General features: G+C 36.4%; 1 non-coding gene across 1 annotated transcript; it reads left to right on the forward strand.

Moving 5' to 3' along the window:
* The first annotated feature begins 807 nt into the window (after nt 1–807).
* TRNAW-CCA (transfer RNA tryptophan (anticodon CCA)) lies at nt 808–880 on the forward strand. Its single transcript has one exon. It is a non-coding gene; the product is annotated as a tRNA-Trp (tRNA).
* Nucleotides 881–21,601: the final 20,721 nt, after the last annotated feature.

A 21,601-nucleotide genomic window follows, 5' to 3' on the forward strand; every position in this document is an offset into this window, starting at 1 on the left:
AATGCTTTTGAACTGCGGTGTTGGAGAAGACTCTTGAGAGTCGCTTGGACTGCAAGGAGATCCAACCAGTCAATCCTAAAGGAAATCAGTCCTGAATATTCATTGGAAGTACTGATGAGGAAGCTGAAACTCCAATACTTTGGGCATCTGGTGCGAAGAGCCAAGTCATTAAAAAAGACCCTAATGTTGGCAAAGATTGAAGGCAGGAGGAGAAGGGGATGGCAGAGGATGAGATGGTTGGATGACATCACTGACTCAATGGACATGAGTTTGAGCAAGCTCAGGGAAATAGTGAAGTACAGGGAAGCCTGGTGTGCTGCATTCTATGGGGTGACAAAGAGTGAAAATAACTGAGCAACTGAACAACAAAAGGAGACACACCCTAGGTAAGAGCTGGCTAGGTAGCTAGAGACAGTGAATCTTGTTTTTGTGCTTCATTTGTTTAAATGAAATGCGATTTTGTCTCATCCACCAAGTTATTACATTGGGCCCTGGTTTACAAGTTATATGAGGATTACATGTGAAACAAAAAAAAGTGAGGGGGAAGTCCCTGTCCCTAAAAACTCTGACTCATAAATGGAGGTTTCAGAGGTGTACCTGGTTAAACCAATTCTCATTTCACAGATTTGTCCATACAAAAAAATATATTTCTTCTGAATTATTTTTGCTCTAATTCTTTCAAAACTGAATTTGTTTTCAACTCACCTTGTCTCTCTATTAGGCTATAAGAAAATGAAAGATTAACAAGTACTTTTACTGAAGTTTTGTGTACAAAACCTTCTCTGTTAATGTATTTACTATAAGGCTTCCCTGGTGGTTCAGAGGTTAAAGCGTCTGCCTCCAATGCAGGAGACCCAGGTTCGATCCCTGGGTCAGGAAGATAGCCTGGAGAAGGAAATGGCAATCCATTCCAGTATTCTTGCCTGGAAAATCCCATGGACGGAGAAACCTAGTATGTTACAGTCCACGGTGACGGGGTCGCAAAGAGTCGCACACGACTGAGCGACTTCACCTCACCTAGTCAATAAACATTTTCTGAATGTCAACAAGGGATCAAGACACTGCTAGGTTCACAAATTCAAAGATGAATAACACCCAGCTCCTGATCTCAAGGAGCTCACAATTTAACTGCAGAGACATAGACCCAGTACAGGAGCAAACAGAAGTAATGTCTTTATTCTTTGTCACTACCTAGTGCTTTATTACTGATCTCACAGTTCTCACTGGACTCTTTCTTATGCTCCTGGGTCCATGTCCATCTCTCTGTTTCCAAAGGACAGAGGAATATTCCGCAACCTTACAGATAGAGGTGGGCATAAAACAGGGATAAATAAAATAAAACTGATAAAAGAAAATAGGTAATGTTAACCATAGAGATTTGACTTTTCAGAATCATCAGTCAAGTTGTCTCAGTCTTGAATAATGTTGTCTAATCCACTGGTTTTCCAAACTAAAAAAATTTAGGTAATTTTCTTGCTCTTCTCAGGCTCTATGTTCAAATCCAAAGAGATTTGTTGCAAAGAGTGCAGAACCTGACTTATTACACTTCAGGAATTCTGATTTTATCTAGTCTTACTTTCATTGATTTACTTGAAAAAAAAAATCATAATTTCTCACCTGTGCTTCAGCCAAAGAACACTATATTGAATTTCACATATTTTCCCCTTTATTATTTGTTGTTTCTTCTTAACTATATTCCTAAAAAACAGATTTGATCTCCATTTACCATGCTTACAAACCTCTTTGACACTCTGTTACTTACAAGATAAAACCCAAACATCCAAGCAAATGAACCTTTCTTCTTTTTGCCTCAACTTATATCTCCAAGCCCACCTGCAGCATCTCTTTACATCCTCTCTCAAATCATCCGGCTCTTTAAACAACCTGTATCTTCCCACAGGCTACTGTTTTCTCTGGGGAGGTCCTTCCTCATTTTTATATCTGCTTAAGTTCCAATCAGAATGCAAACCAATTCTCAGTATCACATTTGTGATACTTCTCTGAATTAATCACTCTATAATTTTAAAGTATGATTCAAAGTCCAGTTCTTATACACTGAGTCCAATATTTCTAAATCTATCAGTAATTTAAAGTAACTACAAATGCAGGAATTTCCTTCTAAAACACAGATAACTTTAGAAGAGCTAACACATTAGCAACATCTCTAGAATTTACCTAATATTTCATAGTTTACATTTGTTCAACCTGAAACCAAGAAGACAAATATTTCCACTTAAGCAATATTCAAATAAGAGCTAGTTTTCAATTTTTTTCTGAAGTAAAATGTTTTTTCTAGATCTTTTAAATTCTTTAGATCTAAAAACCTGTGTATTAGTAATTTCTCTCCCCCTCCCCTCTTTTTTTATATGCATGCATACTAAGTCACTTCAGTCATGTCCGAGTCTTTGCTACCCCATGTACTGTAGCCTGCCAGTCTCCTCTGTCCATGGGATTCTCCAGGCAAGAATACTGGAGTGGGTTTTCATGCCCTCCTCTGGGGAATCTTTCCAAACCAGAACCTGCGTTGGCAGCCAGGTTCTTTACCACTAGCGCCACCTAGGAAATGTATAGATGATCAGACCAAACCTGAGTCGACTTGTCCTTGAGAAGTAAAACCAGTCTAGAACCCAGTGACAACAGGTTGTGATAAGGAAAAGTACAGCATTTATTGCAGAGCATCCAACATGGGCCAAAGCAAGAATGAGCAGCTCTTGCTCAAAAGACTTGATTGCCTTAACGGTTTTCAGGGAAGGATTTTTGAAAGCAAAATAAGGGACAGGGTTGAAGGGTGTGTAATCAGCTTGTGGGCATCCTTCTGATTGGTTGTGGTGAGGTAACAAGGTGCTGTTTCTGAGTAAAATCACCAATCTTCTAGTTCCAACCAGTCTGGAGTCTAGAGTCTACCTACTGGTAGTCAGAATGTAGTTAATTTCATCCAAATGGTGGGGCAGGGGTTTTAATGACTGCAAAACAACTCAAGGATATTGCTCAGAATACTGCGGAATACCATCTCAGATTTCTACCTTGAGGAGGCACTAAAGGTCCTTAACTTTGTTTCATGGCTGACAGTTATTATTTGTCTTGAATGAATTGTCCTTTGTTTCCACATTTTCTCACTTTACTGATTAAATCCTTCACTGGAATTTAGGGAAGACCTAGGAGGCTTAAGCTTTACTACAAACAGGAAAAAGGGGACTTTTGGGAGGAGGGTTGTTCCACAGAGTCTTGGAGATACACATATATTGCCAAATTCAGACTTAAATTGAAGAAAGTAGGGAAAACCACTAGACCATTCAGATATGACCTAAATAAAATCCTTTATGATTATACAGTGGAAGTGAGAAATAGATTTAAGGGACTAGATCTGATAGACAGAGTGCCTGATGAACTGTGGACGGAGGTTCGTAACACCGTACAGGAGACAGGGATCAAGAGCATCCCCATGCAAAAGAAATGCAAAAAAGCAAATGGCTGTCTGAGGAGGCCCTACAAATAGCTGTGAAAAGAAGAGAACCGAAAAGCAAAGTAAAAAAGGAAAGATACAAGCATCTGAATGCAGAGTTTCAAAGAATAGCAAGAAGAGATAAGAAAGCCTTCCTCAGAGATCACTGCAAAGAAATAGAGGAAAACAGCAGAATGGGAAAGACTAGAGATCTCTTCAAGAAAATTAGAGATACCAAGGGAACATTTCATGCAAAGATGGGCTTGATAAAGGGCAGAAATGGTATGGACCTAACAGAAGCAGAAGATATTATGAAGAGGTGGCAAGAATTCACAGAAGAACTATACAGAAAAGATCTTCACAACCAAGATAATCATGATGGTGTGATCACTCACCTAGAGCCATATAACCTGGAATGTGAAGTCAAGTGGGCCTTAGAAAGCATCACTATGAACAAAGCTAGTGGAGGTGATGGAATTCCAGTGGAGCTATTTCAAATCCTGAAAGATGATGCTGTGAAAGGGCTGCACTCAATATGCCAGCAATTTTGGAAAACTCAGCAGTGGCCACAGGACTGGAAAAGGTCAGTTTTCATTCCAATCACAAAGAAAGACAATGCCAAAGAATGCTCAAACTACCGCACAATTGCACTCAACTTACAAGCTAGTAAAGTAATGCTCAAAATTCTCCAAGCCAGGCTTCAGCAATATGTGAACTGTGAACTTCCTGATGTTCAAGCTGGTTTTAGAAAAGGCAGAGGAACCAGAGATCAAATTTCCAACATCCACTGGATCATGGAAAAAGCAAGAGAGTTCCAGAAAAAAATCTGTTTCTGCTCTATTGACTATGCCAAAGCCTTTGACTGTGTGGATCACATTAAACTGTGGAAAATTCTGAAAGAGACGGGAATACCAGACCACCTGACCTGCCTCTTGAGAAACCAATATGCAGGTCAGGAAGCAACAGTTAGAACTGGACATGGAACAACAGACTGCTTCCAAATAGGACAAGGAGTACATCAAGGCTGTATATTGTCAGCCTGCTTATTTAACTTTTATGCAGAGTACATCATGAGAAACGCTGGGCTGGAAGAAGCACAAGCTGGAATCAAGATTGCTGGGAGAAATATCAATAACCTCAGATATGCAGATGACACCATCTTTATGGCAGAAAGTGAAGAGGAGCTAAAAAGCCTCTTGATGAAAGTGAAAGTGGAGAGTGAAAAAGTTGGCTTAAAGCTCAACATTCAGAAAACGAAGATCATGGCATCTGGTCCCATCACTTCATGGGAAATAGATGGGGAAACAGTGGAAACAGTGTCAGACTTTATATTTCTGGGCTCCCAAATCACTGCAGATGGTGACTGCAGCCATGAAATTAAAAGACGCTTACTCCTTGGAAGGAAAGTTATGACTAACCTAGATAGCATATTGAAAAGCAGAGATATTACTTTGCCAACAACAAAGGTCCGTCTAGTCAAGGCTATGGTTTTTCCAGTAGTCATGTATGGATGTGAAAATTGGACTGTGAAGAAAGCTGAGCGCCGAAGAATTGATGCTTTCGAACTGTGGTGTTGGAGAAGACTCTTGAGAGTCCCTTGGACTGCAAGGAGATCCAACCAGTCCATTCTGAAGGAGATCAGCTCTGGGATTTCTTTGGAGGGAATGATGCTAAAGCTGAAACTCCAGTACTTTGGACACCTCATGCGAACAGTTGACTCATTGGGAAAGACTCTGATGCTGGGAGGGATTGGGGGCAGGAGGAGAAGGGGACGACAGAGGATGAGATGGCTGGATGGCATCACAGACTTGATGGACGTGAGTCTGAGTGAACTCCGGGAGTTGGTGATGGACAGGGAGGCCTGGACTGAACTGAACTGAATTGATGTATGTATATAAATATATCTGTCACTTGCTTATGTTTTCCATTTTTTCTTTAGCTCTCTTTCTCTGAGACAAATGTCTCTGGTTCCTCAGTTTCCCCATCTAAAAATGAATGTTTCAGGCAGAAAAGTCTTATCCAACCTTGATAATATAACCAAGCAGGACCTCATGGGGCCTTCCTGGAGTAGGCCTTCTCCCATATTCACTGCTTTAGCACTTCTCTGAGCTGCCTCAAAAATAGTATTTGATGCACAAATATTTCCTGAGCTGTTTTGCATATATTAAAAAAAAAAAAAAAACCTCTCCAACAAACAGAAGATGTAAACTGCTTGAACACAGAGCTCCAGGCCTTTGAGCCTAAGGACTGATAGTGTTTACTCCTGTGATATAAGTCCCCCACTGGCCTTTAAAACTGCTTTGTCTAAAGCCTTCTGGGAATTCAGGTTTTTAGGGCAAAAACTACTCTTTTCCTTGGGTGGCCTTGCAGTAAACCTTGCTTTGCTCCAAACCCTGACTTTTCAATTTGTTTGGTCTCACTGTGCATTGGGCATATGAACTTATGTTAACAATATTTCCAATTTTCAGATTGGTTTTCTAGGCTGTCATTTAAATAAAATCAACCTATTTTTTGATCATTATAATCAAGCAATTTGTCACTCCTTTCATTCTTTTTAAATTTACAGTTTTTTGTTCAATTAATTTCCTAGTAGTCACTGCTAAGACTATGATTTTGCAAACAGTTGCTATTTTAAGACTTTGAAATTGAAATTCAAATGTAATACAGAACCTCAAACTATACTACTTATTAATAAGTTCAGTTTAACTCCAGATTCTTAGAACTGGCTTATGGACAAGTGATATATTCCTAAACTTCTCAGTTTCACTTCTAATTTAAGTCTAGTCAAGATTCATCTTTGCCCAATTCACTACTAGGTCATCTTCAGAAATTTTCAAGCCTATATACTCAAACCAGGTCAGCATCTTAATTCTCTGTCTGAGAAGTACAAAAGGATCAAATGAACAACAAAGTTAGATAACACTGTCAGAACTAGAAATAACCTTAAAGTTGATCTCCAACTGTTTCATTGGACAGGTACAGGAGGAATTGGGGGCCCCAGGAGGAAAAATATATGATTAGAGTTGTGCAATAATTTTGTATCAAAATCAGAATTGATCCTAGATCTCCCAATTCCTATCCTAGACTCTTTCAACAATATTATGCCTCCTTTCTAATGTCAGTTTATGAAAACATCTCTTCTGATAAGTACTCAGAAATGTTCCTTATTTAACATTAAAGGAAATGGTGTGAGGCAATCATGTTACTACTTTCCATCCTCCTGACCTTTAGTTTTATGCTAAGTGATTTCCTGGAAGTCAATCCTACCACATCAAATACATTTTTTTTTTCAAAAGTCATTAACTTGTTCTAACTTCTGAATTCATCACGACTCACAAGTGTAAGATCCCCTTGAGGAACTGCTAAATGTCTCAGACATTTCAGAGATGTTCTGGGTCAAATTACCGTTTAGAAAGAGGACACTTAAATTAGAGGTGAATAAAACAGTTGAAAATCAACTGATTTACTCCCTGAAGGAAGCAGGAATGTCTCAATTATATGCAGTATCAGGTCAGGCTTCTCTGGAGATTGTATAGTGATGTATTCTTCAGTGTCCCTGAAAAATCAAGCCTTTCTAAATGACCTAATTTGGTTATAAAAGTAATGCCATAAGGGCAATATTCATCTTACTATAGATTAAAGCATATGCCTTTTAAAATTCACTAGTGAATTATTTGATTCACTTAGAAAGCTGATTACTTACCTATTATTGGGCCTCAATTCTTCTTTTTCATTTTCCTGGTTTAAATTCTGTTGACCTTTGAGCTCACAAAATCTTTCCCAATGAAAGGTTTTTATTCTTGTTCAGGAACTCTTATGGCACTTAATCCCTTTCTCGTGCTACTCAGGTTTTGTTTTGCGTGATGACACAAATTATATTTGTTTCTTTCCTCCTTTATTACTTCTTAAGCAATTCTATGCAAAAACTGGGTTCATTCTCTTTCCTTAGAACCTCACATACGTCCTGGAGTATATGAAGTAGGATGCCTGAATCTCACTGAACAAAGCTGATACGTACTTTTGTTTTGCTCATTGTGCCACTCAAAAGTGCTTGAGGGCTTTCTTGGTGGCTCAGTGGTAAAGAATTTGCCTGCCTATGCAGGAGACACAGGTTCAATCTCTAATCCGGGAAAACTCCGTATGCCACGGAGCAACTAAGCTTGTGTGCTGCAATCACTGAGTCTGTGCTCTACAGCCTGGGAACCACAACTATTGAGTCCACGCACCCTAGATCCCATGCTCTGCACAAGAGAAACAACCTTAAAGGGAAGCCCATGCAACAGAACTAGAGAGTAGCCTCGGCTTGCCACAGTTAGAGAGAAGCCCACAGAGCAATGAAGACCCAGCACAAAGATAAATAATAAATAAATAAAATTAGAAAACAGAAAAAGATTCTTGAAAATGCATGAGTTAAGTGTAAAAATTAATAAATGTTTTCTTAAAATCTTTTCCAAAAGATTAAAAACTACTCTACTTGTAATAAAAGAAATAGAAGTTATCAGTTTCCAGTTAGAGGCTAAGAAAATCAGCTGATTTTGTATGTGAAGTAAACAAAGTTCACAAACCATTTAAGCCACCCAGCCGAAACACAAACAAGAGTGGGCTGTTAGGTGTTTACATTAGACTTTATAAGCATTTTTTTTTCTTTACATGAAGTAGTGTTAGCTCAGTTTCCAAAAAGTGATAATTTACCAGCAGTCTGGTTTGTCCACATGGAAACAGGCTTGGCAGTACTTAGAAGGGGGATCAAACAGTATTATACAAATTACCTAAGTGTCAACCCCAACCTATTTATTTGATTAAATCAATCTCATGGCACTTTCAACTTCCTTAACAAATAAAGGCACAAAAACTGAGTTAGGTCAATCACCCTTCTTGGGTTTTGTCTTAGGGGATTTATTTCGTTCAGAAGCAAAAGAATGTAAAGTTAGCTTTTCTAACTTGTATTCAAGCATTTAACAATGTGAAGCAAATCCAGCACATCAGCAGAAACCATTAACTTTAAAATGAACCCTGAAGGAATTTAAATAAGGGCTGTGTCCTCAAATGATATCCTATATTACAGGTGTGGTATTACATCTGCCAAAAAAAAAAGAAAAGAAAAGCTTACTGAACTAAAAACTGAAGCAATGCAGTTATGGGAATGATGATCTACTATATTTTTTGAAGATCGTGAATTTTGTATTTGGGATTAGAAAAACATCAGAATTAAAATATATATATATATATATATATATACAGTGAGTTCCATGCTATCATACACTTGTTATTGAAGTAAATCCAAAATATCACTGTTTAATACCTTATCTGTTTCACAAATACCCTTCCAAGTTGTATCGTCTTGTCTAAGGGCAGGGGCTAGCTCACTGCCATCTAGGATAGCCTATGTTATCATTAACTGGATTTATTAAAATACTTTGTCCAAATCTATTGCCTTGAGATTTCTACCCATGGTGCAATTGTATTTCTTATGACAATACATATATCTATTCTGTTTATATGAAAAATTTTCCAATATAATTAATTTATAACTTCTCATCTATATAGGCTAAATCCTGTTACTTTTCAATTAATTGTTTGTGTGATGCCAAGGACTCTTCACTATTATCATTTTCCTTTACTACATACTAAAGCATATCTACTTTTATAAGGTTTAGATTTACATAGAAAGTAGAATACATTATTTCAAGCTTTATTTCCTGGTTTGCTTTATTCATTGATGTTTCTTATAAAATATTTATTAATGTAGATTGCATGTACAAAGGCAACAATACAAAGTTTTCTTTGATTAACACAGTGAAAATATGCATATTTTATATAAATCAGTGACAATTTATTGAATATATAAGTGCAGAAACTTTTATTATGGATAAGTCTAATAATTATAAAGATTTCAATTTTCCCAAATTAATTAATGGAATTAACATAATTTCACTACTAAACCTTACCATTTTTTTTTCTTGAAACCCTATAATGAGATAATAGATATTATCTGGAAACATAAACAGGTAAGGATGTCAAAGAATACTTAAAAAGCAAAAATAGACATAGCTTAAATATTTCTCTAAATTAAAAAATATTGTACTCAATAAAATACATGTGCAAAATAGGTAATAGGCAATAAAATAGGCTGCAAATAACATATTTTGAAGACATCTGCTAATCAATAGGGAACTTGGGGGTTATTTAATAATATATCTAAAATAAATGTTTCACAATTTAGAAAAAAATAACTTCCCAAGATACACCAAAATTATATAAGTTTAAAGAGTTAGATACATAAGAATAAATGCAGGTTGTTTTCTGAAGTTATACTTTATAGTTTTTGAAGCCATAAATAAACTATAAAATGTACTTGAAATTTCCTCCTTACCAAGTCCTATTAGCATGGTGGAGCAATACAGTGGACTAGTATAATATTACACAGAATTTTAAGATAACAAGTTCGGTTCAGTTCAGTCACTCAGTCGTGTTTGACTCTTTGCTACCCCTGCCAACTATTGGAATAAAGATAAAAAAAATAACATATCTCAGGGTCAAAACAAAAAATGTGTATTGCAGTCTATCTTATTCAAAACAAGCTTTTCCTTTGCGGATGAGGATTGACAATAATACATTCTGCAGTTCAATAGCTGTATACGAAGTATTAGAGACTATCTAGGTCTTTTTCAATAAGGATCCATTGCAATGCAAAGAATAGAGGACAACAACAGAATGGGAAAGACTAGAGATCGCCTCAAGAAAATTAGAGATACCAAGGGAACATGTCGTGCAAAGATGGGCTCGATAAAGGACAGAAATGGTATGGACCTAACAGAAGCAGAAGATATTAAGAAGAGGTGGCAAGAATACACGGAAGAACTGTACCAAAGAGATCGTCATGACCCAGATAATCATGAAGATGTGATCACTAATCTAGAGCCAGACATCCTGGAATGTGAAGTCAAGTGGGCCTTAGAAAGCATCACTATGAACAAAGCTAGTGGAGGTGATGGAATTCCAGTGGAGCTATTTCAAATCCTGAAAGATGATGCTGTGAAAGGGCTGCACTCAATATGCCAGCAATTTTGGAAAACTCAGCAGTGGCCACAGGACTGGAAAAGGTCAGTTTTCATTCCAATTCCAAAGAAAGACAATGCCAAAGAATGCTCAAACTACCGCACAATTGCACTCAACTCACACGCTAGTAAAGTAATGCTCAAAATTCTCCAAGCCAGGCTTCAGCAATATGTCAACCGTGAACTCTATGAAGTTCAAGCTGGATTCAGAAAAGGCAGAGGAACCAGAGATCAAATTTCCAACATCCGTTGGATCATGGAAAAAGCAAGAGAGTTCCAGGAAAACATCTATTTCTGCTTTATTGACTATGCCAAAGCCTTTGACTGTGTGGATCACATTAAACTGTGGAAAATTCTGGAACAGATGGGAATACCAGACCACCTGACCTGCCTCTTCAGACATCTGTATGCAGGCCAGAAAGCAACAGTTAGAACTGGACATGGAACAACATGGACTGGTTCCAAATAGGCAAAGGAGTACGCCAAGGCTGTATATTGTCACCCTGCTTATTTAACTTCTATGCAGAGTACATCATGAGAAACGCTGGGCTGGAAGAAACACAAGCTGGAATCAAGATTGCTGGGAGAAATATCAATAACCTCAGATATGCAGATGACACCACCCTTATGGCAGAAAGTGAAGAGGAACTCAAAAGCCTCTTGATTAAAGTGAAAGAGGAGAGCGAAAAAGTTGGCTTAAAGCTCAACATTCAGAAAATGAAGATCATGGCATCTGGTCCCATCACTTCATGGGAAATAGATGGGGAAACAGTGGAAACAGTGTCAGACTTTATTTTGGGGGGCTCCCAAATTACTACAGATGGTGACTGCAGCCACGAAATTAAAAGACGCTTACTCCTTGGAAGAAAAGTTGTGACCAACTTAGATAGCATATTCAAAAGCAGAGATACTACTTTGCCGACTAAGGTCCGTCTAGTCAAGGCTATGGTTTTTCCAGTGGTCATGTATGGATGTGAGAGTTGGACTGTGAAGAAGACTGAGCACTGAAGAATTGATGCTTTTGAACTGTGGTGTTGGAGAAGACTCTTGAGAGTCCCTTGGACTGCAAGGAGATCCAACCAGTCCATTCTGAAGGAGATCAACCCTGGGATGTCTTTGGAAGGAATGATGCTAAAGCTGAAACTCCAGTATTTTGGCCACCTCATGAGAAGAGTTGATCATTGGAAAAGACTGTAATGCTGGGAGGGATTGGGGGCAGGAGGAGAAGGGGATGACCGAGGATGAGATGGCTGGATGGCATCACGGACTTGATGGACGTGAGTCTGAGTGAACTCCAGGAGATGGTGATGGACGGGGAGGCCTGGCGTGCTGCGATTCATGGGGTCGCAAAGAGTCGGACACGACTGAGTGACTGAACTGAACTGAACTGCAATGGGTACTGCCATTTGGTGAGGGTTACCATATTCTCAGTTATCTGTTATTATCCATCTGAGTTTTGGGGCATGGTACTGCTGAATGGAATGGGGGGAGGGTCACCACTCCAGCCTTTTTTATAACTTTGATAATTATATTTACCTCCGCAATTCCTTCTGGGATGTGGTAATACAGCTGGCTTACTATCCTGGTAGTGTGATGGGACAGTTTCAGGAGCTTTCACTTGGTATTTCTTACCATAGTATAATTTGCTCCATAGTCAAGATAATCAATATGAGGGTTCAACTAACTTCTAAATATATGCATGCCAATTATGTTCTGGGGATCACAGATGCAACCTGAGGATGTGTCCAAGGACCTGTCCTACCTACAGTAAGACGGATTTGGACCATAATTCCATTTATCACCTGCCTTTCCTAAGTCCTCAGCCTAAAATAGAAAATACAAAGTATTTGAGAGCTTATGTTTTAGATCCAATGACAATTCAGATTTCATAATTACCCTACAAACATAGGCTCACTCTCATATGGTTATGTAACTCCGGGTTACACACTTGTATTAGTCAGCAAAACTTAAGGTCAGAACTTTATTTAAAAAGATCCCAAGTTGATAGTGTACCCAGTTATCTGGCCAAGGAAAACATAAATTCCCTTTGGAAGAATACAGAATCAATGTAGTCCTCAAAATTTTCCATGGGTATTTCTCAGAACAAGAGTTTACAATTCTAAGGTGTTCTTTTCTCTCCAATTTTATTGGAAGAGCTTTGAGAAAGATCTGTGTTAATTCTTTTTTAAAAGCTTAGTAAAATTCACAAGTAGGATATTTATGATTAACAAGTGCGGGGTTTATGATTACTGCTTCAACATCATTACTCACTATTAGTCTGTTCAGATTTTCTGTTTCCTTATGATTCAATCTTACTAAATTCTATGTTTCTGGGGATTCATCTATTTCATCTAGGTTATCCAAATTTAGTGAGTATACTTTTTCATATTGGTGTGAATATTTGAATTTCTTAAGTTTTAATGTCTCGTGTTTCATTCACAATCTTGTTTATTTGAGTCTTTCCACTCTCTCTCCCTCTTTTTTTTGGTTAAGCTAGCTAAAGGGTTGTCAATATACTTCCCCTTTTCAAGAAACTAACACTTATATTTGCTAATATTTTCTATTGTTTTTCTAGTGTCTATTTTATCTTGAAATTCTAAAAATTCATTTTTTAAAGTAAAAACAATATATGTTGAAGTCGTAGGCTCAAGTCAAACATCAACCACCACAAAAGCTAAGACCTATTTAAACTCTGCAGACACAGTTAGATTTCACATGAGAATGACACTGTTTCACTTTAAAACTAATATACACACAACGATTTAAATATCATTATCAACACAAGGAATCTGAGCTTCCATCTTGCACTCAGACTAAAAGTCACCAGCAGGGTAAACCCAGAGTAAATAAAAGCAGTTTTCTAGGTGTGCCTCATATAATATTAGACTTAAGCAAAATGTGTGTGTGCGTGTGTGTGTGCATGCACTCATGCTCAGTTGTGTCTGACTCTCTGCAACCCCATGGACTGTAGCCAGCCAGGGTCCTCTGTCCATAGAATTTTCCAGACAAGAATACTAGAGTGGGAAGATGCCTGGGTATTAATTCCAACTCATCTTTAGACAGGTTATCTTCCTTGTCAAGGCCACAGTTTATTCTGATGTAAAATAAGTGGGTTAAAATAAAATTTAGGTACTCAAAATATGACCTGTAGGACAAATATAGTTTGCCTATCCCATGGTAGTGAATCACCTGATATTTTTAGGACACCTTAGAAGTCTTAATTTGCTGTTATAGCTCACCTAATATGGGAGTGTGAACTGATTAAGCATTTAAACTCTAAACTACTGTTTCTGGAAAATGAGAAAAAAAGAGAAAGAACTGCAAAAACTTTCCCCAGGAATTATCATCTCTGCAATAAGAGACATGTTTTCATCTCTACTTGCCCTGCCTGGTGAGACTTATCCCACAAAAAAAGGTTTTAAATGTCATTTTTGTTTCACAGTATAAGTAGTATGTCAATTTTGTACTGAAGAGGCAGTACATATTATATATTAGTTAAAGCATTTTACCATTTGTAATTTGAACATTAAATTATACAAGTGAGTGGAAATACTTCATCAGATGTAATAATAAAACAATCTGGCAGATTTTTAAAATTAATCTCCCTGTCATATCTCGTAAACTCAAAAATATGAAATATGTTTTAATAATGTTTAGCTAAAGCAATGAGGGTGATTCATTTTGGACATTTACATTGCATCTTACATTTTAAGGTCTTAGAACGTTCAATTTCATGGGTATTACTTTGTTCCTTAAAATTCAGGTATTTCTTAGGGTCAAAGAAGTCAAATAGTTAAGGAACAACTTGCTTCTTGGACTTAGTTTTTGATCTTGCTTGTTTGGAATGCAAGCAAGGACTTGGATTACTTTTGAACCAGCTCATACCAATTTCACAATCTCCTGCTCTGGCATATCTAAGGAAAGTGGTTTTATTAGGTATAAAAAGCTACTCATCCAATTAATCATATAAGATTCATTTCTGAAAATGTGTTTGGGGATGTTGAGTGTGAAGTTTAAAAGATTTTAGCTCCTTTTAGAATCTTAAAATCAAAGAATATTTTTATAACTTTTGCTCTCTTTAGAGATGTAGCATTTAAAAGTCTCAAGAAGAAAAACATTTTTTTATACCTTTAAAGCACAGTTTGGAAAATATACACTTTAAAATTTTTTATTTGGAAATAATCTCAATCTATAAAGAGATAAGAGTTACAAAATAAAAATAGTACAAAGAACATATATATAAATTTAACCCCAGTTCATCTGTTGTTAACATTTTATCTCATTCGCTTATTGATTCTCTCTCCTTCTCTGTCTCCTCCACACTCCCCTCCCATTTTCCTCTCTTCTGTCTACCTTCTCGTGAAATACGGGTTTTATTTTCCTGTTTAAGCTGACTGTATTTACTACTGTGGAAGTAATAAAAGGAAGTAGGGGCATTTTTGATGAAAACAAAAATATGATCTTGCAAAACAAAAGTTCAGATGTCTTTGCAGAAACTCCAGGGAATAGAGGAATTTTTTTTAATGACAAGAGAAAAGAAACTGCCTCTACCACAACAGAATATACAGGAGAATCCCGAGGTTAAGAGTGTGAAGCTCATTCAATCAAATGTTCCCACCAAGGCCTCAAGTCTCATTTTTTTTCCATTAGCACCATTTCTTTTTTTTTTTTTTAGGAATTTTTTTTTTTTTGGTCTGTATTAACATGATTTCGTCATCTTTTTATTTTATTTTGTTATTATTTTTACATGAGACCTGGAAAGGTTATAGAATTAGTTGTAACTGTGTTACTTTTATCATTAAAAGTTGAGTCCCTGCCTTGTATCTACAGGAGATGTCCTCATGGAGGTTTTTTTTTTTTTTTCAAACTACCTGAGTCTATTTATTTTTTAAGCTTTGAAAGTTGCAAATAAAAGCCAGTCAAATGACAACCATTAGAATTATCATTGCTCCTACCATGATATTTTAAATATCAACCTTTTAAAACTGTTCCAGAAGCTGAAGCTTCTGCCTACACCTTATTTTAATCTAAATATCTTTGGTAAGACTCTTACTGAATATAAGGCTGTGGCATGCAAGAGTTATTGTCATCCCATTTACCACTAGCAATGAAGTCCTTACTGTTTACCGGTGAGGATTCTAGTTTCTAGTTTTAGAATTAAAGATAATAATTCCATCCTGCTTTTCAGATATCATGCAGCAAAAAGGGAGTGAAATGAAATATTTAAAGTGTTGAGAGAAAAAAAACATGAACTTAGAATTCTGTACCCTACAAAACTATACTTTAGGAGTGAAGGAGAAATTCAGGTTTTCTCAAACAAATAAAAATTGAGGGAATTTCTTACTTTGAAAAAAAAATGTTAAAAGAAGTTCCTTAGAGATAAGGAAAATAATATTGGTCAGAAACTCAGATCAACATAAAGAAAAGAGGAGAATCAAAAAAGAAAAAATGAAAGCAAAATCAAAACTTTTATTAGTTTTATTTTTAATTGATCAAAGAAAAGAGTATATTCAAAATAATAAAAGCAACAATGTATTCAATGATTATAGCTTATGTGTAACTGAAATTAATGAGAGCAATGATACAGGGGATGATAGTAAAGAATGGTAATTATTTGCTATATTTGTACTTGCACTACATGTGAAGTGATATATTGTTATTTGAAAGAGGACTTGGATTTGTTTTAAATGTATATTGCAAACTCAAGGGCACTCACTAGAGAGAGTAAACAAATTATAACTGATATGCTAAGAAAGGAAAGAAAATGGAAACCTATTAAGTGCTCAATCTAAAGAGAGAATCAATGAAATAAAAAGCTGATTCTTTGAAAAGATTGATAAAATGAATAAGCCTAATTATAGAATGAAAATGTATAAATAATGTTTTGGTGAAATTTCTCTTGCAGCACACTCAAAATACTTCTACTTAAATATTTATATTTCTTCACTATTGCAGAAAAAATCCAGGAAAAATTTGGCTTGTCAAAAAAAAAAAATCGTTAATCTTTTTACTACCACTTATGCTGTTGAAAAGAGATAACTAATATTCATGATGAATTATACAAAAGTACTAGCTGACAGATTTCTGAAATTCATATCTTTTCCATTTAGATGTCTAACACCAAACTGTCTTGACATCCTCATAAAGATTTGAGGAAAAATGGCCTAAGAATTTGTTTAACTGAAAGTATGATGGGATTTAATCTCAGTAGTTGAGTAGGTAAGTGATTCTGCAAATGCTTTGCCATGCAGCAAAGATATTCATACATCCACCTAAATAAAAACTGTTGAATTTAAGTTAATGTCTATTTTTTTTCCATCTTTCCCCTACAAGACATCAGATACATTTTGCTGAATATTCAAAATTGAAAATATCTCACCTTTGGAAACAAAATTTCTGCTTGAAGTTCTTACTTTATAAATCTTTCAAAAAAGCTTGTTTTCAAAAATACTTAAACAGATCTGCAGATGGCAGAGATTTCACATTTTCATAGATGACACATGGTTTTTTCAGTAAGAAACTCTTATGATGATATAGCTCATAGCTCATTTTACATGTAGCATTTTGAACTTATTCTATAAAACTTACGTGTGAGAAATGCCACATTTACATTTTTTCCCTAGGTTAAATTAAACCTAGCTCTGAGACCTTATAACCCATGCTAGTAGAGTATCCAGTGTCACTCATGATGGTGTTTATCAAGCTTACTTGGTGTCAGGACAGTGGAAACATGCATGATCCTTTTGCTATTGTGATAGCATGGTTAGCTCTTCTCAGTTATAAAATATCACTTTTGAATGTTAGGACTGCATCTTTTTTTTTGCTCAAAGACTGTGCTCGTATTCAGCAGCACTGCTGTTGTTACTTCCAAAGAGTGGTACCAAAAAGCCATTCTGCACATGCAATAGCCTTTCCTCTTACAGGAGGCCAGCCGAACTCAGTGTGGCATAGATTGCAAGTTTCCATCACCTCTCTAAATTCTCTGCCACTTCCACAATTCTTCAAAGGAGAATCCAACTCCCCTTCCAAGTCTGGCTGTATTTCTCTCACTGACCAAATACTTGTCTCCTCTTTTCTTTCTTTGTCTTCAATGAAACTTCAGCTTAATTTCTTCCTCAGAGACCTGGATAGGGTCATTCTTCAACAATTAACACATCACATCACATACATAGCCATTAATAACACATACACCCCAGCAGTGAAAATGCCAAGTACTAACCATTGGATCACCTAAGGAATTCCCTATCCCATTATTGAGAGGGAAGAAGTCTTTTGCCATCTTCTCAGATGTTGAGTTCCTGGTGTATAAAATACTTCAGGTAAAAGAAGGATAAAAACATGAAGGAAACATGAAGATAAAAACATGGACTGTAAGACCTAAGGAAAACAAAAATGAAAGTTGCTTATTAGAAGGGTAAAATGTACTGCAAAATGGCATTATTTTTTTCAATTCATCACTATGATTTAGAGGGCTACATTTTATAGTCAAAGGATTACAAGAAAAAATTCTGATTAAAAATTATTCATCCCATGATTTTAACTTTCAAAAAATTTAATTTCAAGAAACTTGAGCTGAATCAATCCAGCATATTTGAACTGTACAATTTGGTTTTGTTCACTTGCAGTTTCCATCTGGGATCAAAATATACACTGCCAAAGAAAGCCTAGGAAGGTGGCTTATATGGGTTTCCCATCTGGGATCTCTGATACCGGGCCAGGAGTCTCCTGGGAGACCTTGCACTGGGTCACAGCCAGATTCAGGGCTGTTATTTTGAGTGTTTAATGTTAGCATGAAACCAAAAGAAAATTAAATAATGTGTGGAACAGGACAGGGCCTTCTCCAGTGGGTGAGCAATAGTGAATAAGAGCACATCTTTTGGGATCAGCCAATCGATGCTGGAGTTAGCTATTTGTCATGGGTTTGACCTTTGGCCAATTACTTAATTCCTTTAAACCTAAAGTTCATCATATGCAGTTATAAACGAAGCATTTATCACAATAGTGTGTGTTAGTAGCTCAGTTGTGTCTGACTCTTTGCAAACCCATGGACTGCTGCCCACAAGGCTCTTCTGTCTATGGAATTCTCCAGGCAAATATACTGGAGTGGGTAGCCTTTCCCTTCTCTAGGGGATCATTCTGACCCAGGGATCAAACCTGGGTCTCCTGCATTACAGGAAGATTCTTTACCATCTGAACCACCAGGGAATACTTATTACCTAATAGAACTCAATAAATAATATTTTTGCTAATTAACTTTAATTATTAATGCCAATGGATAGAATATTCAAGTTTTTCATTTTTTGTCATTTCTAAGGTATCATCTAAACAATGCTATAGAAATAACACAAGTGAAAAGTAAAAAAAAAGAAATCACCAAAAACTTCATTCACTGTCTTAAAAGTCAGGCACAAGTTCTTATTTTTTGTAATTATTAGTATCAATATGTATGCTAACAATATTTATATAGTGAAATCACAGTATAATACAACTTCAAAAGTCGATAAAATTTCAGTTCCCTATAAAACAGGGAACATATTCAGTGCAATATACCTTTTGTGTAACAAATATTATTAAGTTGAATAAGAATTTTAAGAGTAGTCTCTGTAGCCAATATTTTTAATGAGTGGACTATAATTGACCTAACTAAATTCATTATAGCCATAACCATAGTTTCCAGTCTTCAAAAAAAGTGTCCTAATTTATGAAAGCAGAGACATTACTTTGCCAACAAAGGTCCGTCTAGTCAAGGCTATGGTTTTTCCAGTGGTCACGTATGGATGTGAGAGTTGGACTGTGAAGAAAGCTGAGCGCCAAAGAATTGATGCTTTTGAACTGTGGTGTTGGAGAAGACTCTTGAGAGTCCCTTGGACTGCAAGGAGATCCAACCAGTCCATTCTGAAGGAGATCAGCCCTGGGATTTCTTTGGAAGGAATGATGGTAAAGCTGAAACTCCAGTACTTTGGCCACCTCATGCAAAGAGTTGACTCATTGGAAAGACTCTGACGCTGGGAGGGATTGGGGACAGGAGGAGGAGGGGACGACCGAGGATGAGATGGCTGGATGGCATCACCGACTTGATGGACTTGAGTTTGAGTGAACTGCGGGAGTTGGTGATGGACAGGGAAGCCTGGCGTGCTGCAGTTCATGGAGTCGCAAAGAGTCGGACATGACTGAGCGACTGAACTGAACTGAAATGAACTGAATTTATGACTGTTATATAGATCATGGAATATCTGTTAATTTTTAGTGCTAGTTTTCTCTTTAAATAGTGTCTCAACTTGAATAAATTATTTTGGTTAACTTTTTATTTTATAAATAACATTGTGAAGGACATCTTTTCATATATAGTTTTTACTCTTCTGGCATTATTCCTCTGGGAGAAATTGACAAGATTAGGATTTAGTCAAGTGGAGATATTATAAAATAAATTGTAAACTCTTCCATTTTGTGTGATTCTTCTAATAAAGAAAATGATAATCTGTTAATTTTCTTATAATTTCTATTTAATTATGTTCTTTCATCAAAGTTCAGATGGAATTAGTCAAATTGTCTGTCTGTTTGTGATTTCTCTACAAATGGATTTTAGGATCTATCAAAAAAAACCAAGGCAAAAATGTCTATTCTCTATAAAAGTTTATTTTACAAATAGCTTCCAAACTGTGGTTTGATTGATGAACATATGCATGAGCTGAAGTAAGTATTAATTTTTCCACATTTCCTTATTTTGATGAATTAAATTAAAATATCCTATAAACTCCCAACTCAGGAATGTAAAAAAGTTGATTATCAATGTTTAAAGGACTCCTATCCTTTTTTGGTACCTACATGGTCCTAACTAATAGATTCATATGGAGAAGTCATAATAGTCTGGTTATTTCCATCACTATCATTGTTTAATTTGGTTTCTCAGGAACTGTGTTGTGAACTATAACTTTCATGGTTGATGTCTTCCTGCAACACAGGTATCCTCAACTTTCCACTACAGCTGGAGTTCTTTGAGTATAGCTTCTAAAGGAAACTGCATGGCTATTTTCTCTTTGATTGTCAGGGAGACCACACCTAGTCAGTTTCCAGGGTTACTCTATGTTTTAGTCATCTGTAACTGTTATAACCAATCACCATAAACTTAGTGTCTTAAACAACAAGCATTTATTTCTCATAGTTCTGGAGGCTGAGAAGTTCAAGATCAAGACTTCTGGCTGGCAGACCCAGTGTCTGGTAAAAGCTTGCTTCTTGATTTTCAGATGGGTGTATCCTCATATGGTAGAGAGCAGAGAGAGGGGTAGAAAATGCTTCAATCTCTTCTTACAAGGACACTGATCCTATTTATGAGGTCTCCACCTTAATGACCAATTACATCCCAAAGACATCACCTCCTAATACAATCACATTGGTGGTTAGGATTTCAACAGATGAATTTGGGGAGCAGAGACACAATCTTTCTGTTCATACGTTCTCCTTTTGTCTAGTTCCCAGGGCTTCCTTGTGAATAATTCTACTTAATTCCCTCAAGAACATACGTCTTCCAGAATACTGTCAATGCATTTTGGGTATATCTTCCAGAGCAGCTCTAACTCCAGTTGAAGTACATAAGGCACACAATGCTATTAATTTCTCTTAATGGGGAAGATAGGCTAGAACTAAGTATCTCCAAAGCCTAGTTGCCATCTGGAGGGTGAAGGATGGAATAAATGAGAGATGTTTTATTTTTTGTTGTTGAGATAATATTAGTTTGATAATAATATTACTGATAATAATGCCTTTAAATGATATCAATTGAAACTTTTTTTTCTTTGGCCTTTTCCTTTACATAGCATAATTTATTTGCCAGCTATAAGAAGCCCTGTTAGGTGCTGTGAGGAATCTGATACTTCTATGGGATGGTGGATGGGATCAAGGTAAAACTTTATGAAGTGGTCTTAGGAGAATCACTTTCTCTAAAGTAGCTTAGAATCTAGTCTAGTGGTTGAAAGCAGGCACTATGGATTCAGATCCCAGCTCTGTCACTTACTATCTGTGGTCAAATCAGTTGATTTCTCCATACCTTAGTTCTCGCGTCTGTAAAATGATTAACAGTGATCTTCTGGGATTGTTATGAAGA

This window comes from Budorcas taxicolor, unplaced genomic scaffold (genome assembly GCF_023091745.1).
Source record: "Budorcas taxicolor isolate Tak-1 unplaced genomic scaffold, Takin1.1 scaffold359, whole genome shotgun sequence".
Lineage (NCBI taxonomy): Eukaryota > Metazoa > Chordata > Mammalia > Artiodactyla > Bovidae > Budorcas > Budorcas taxicolor.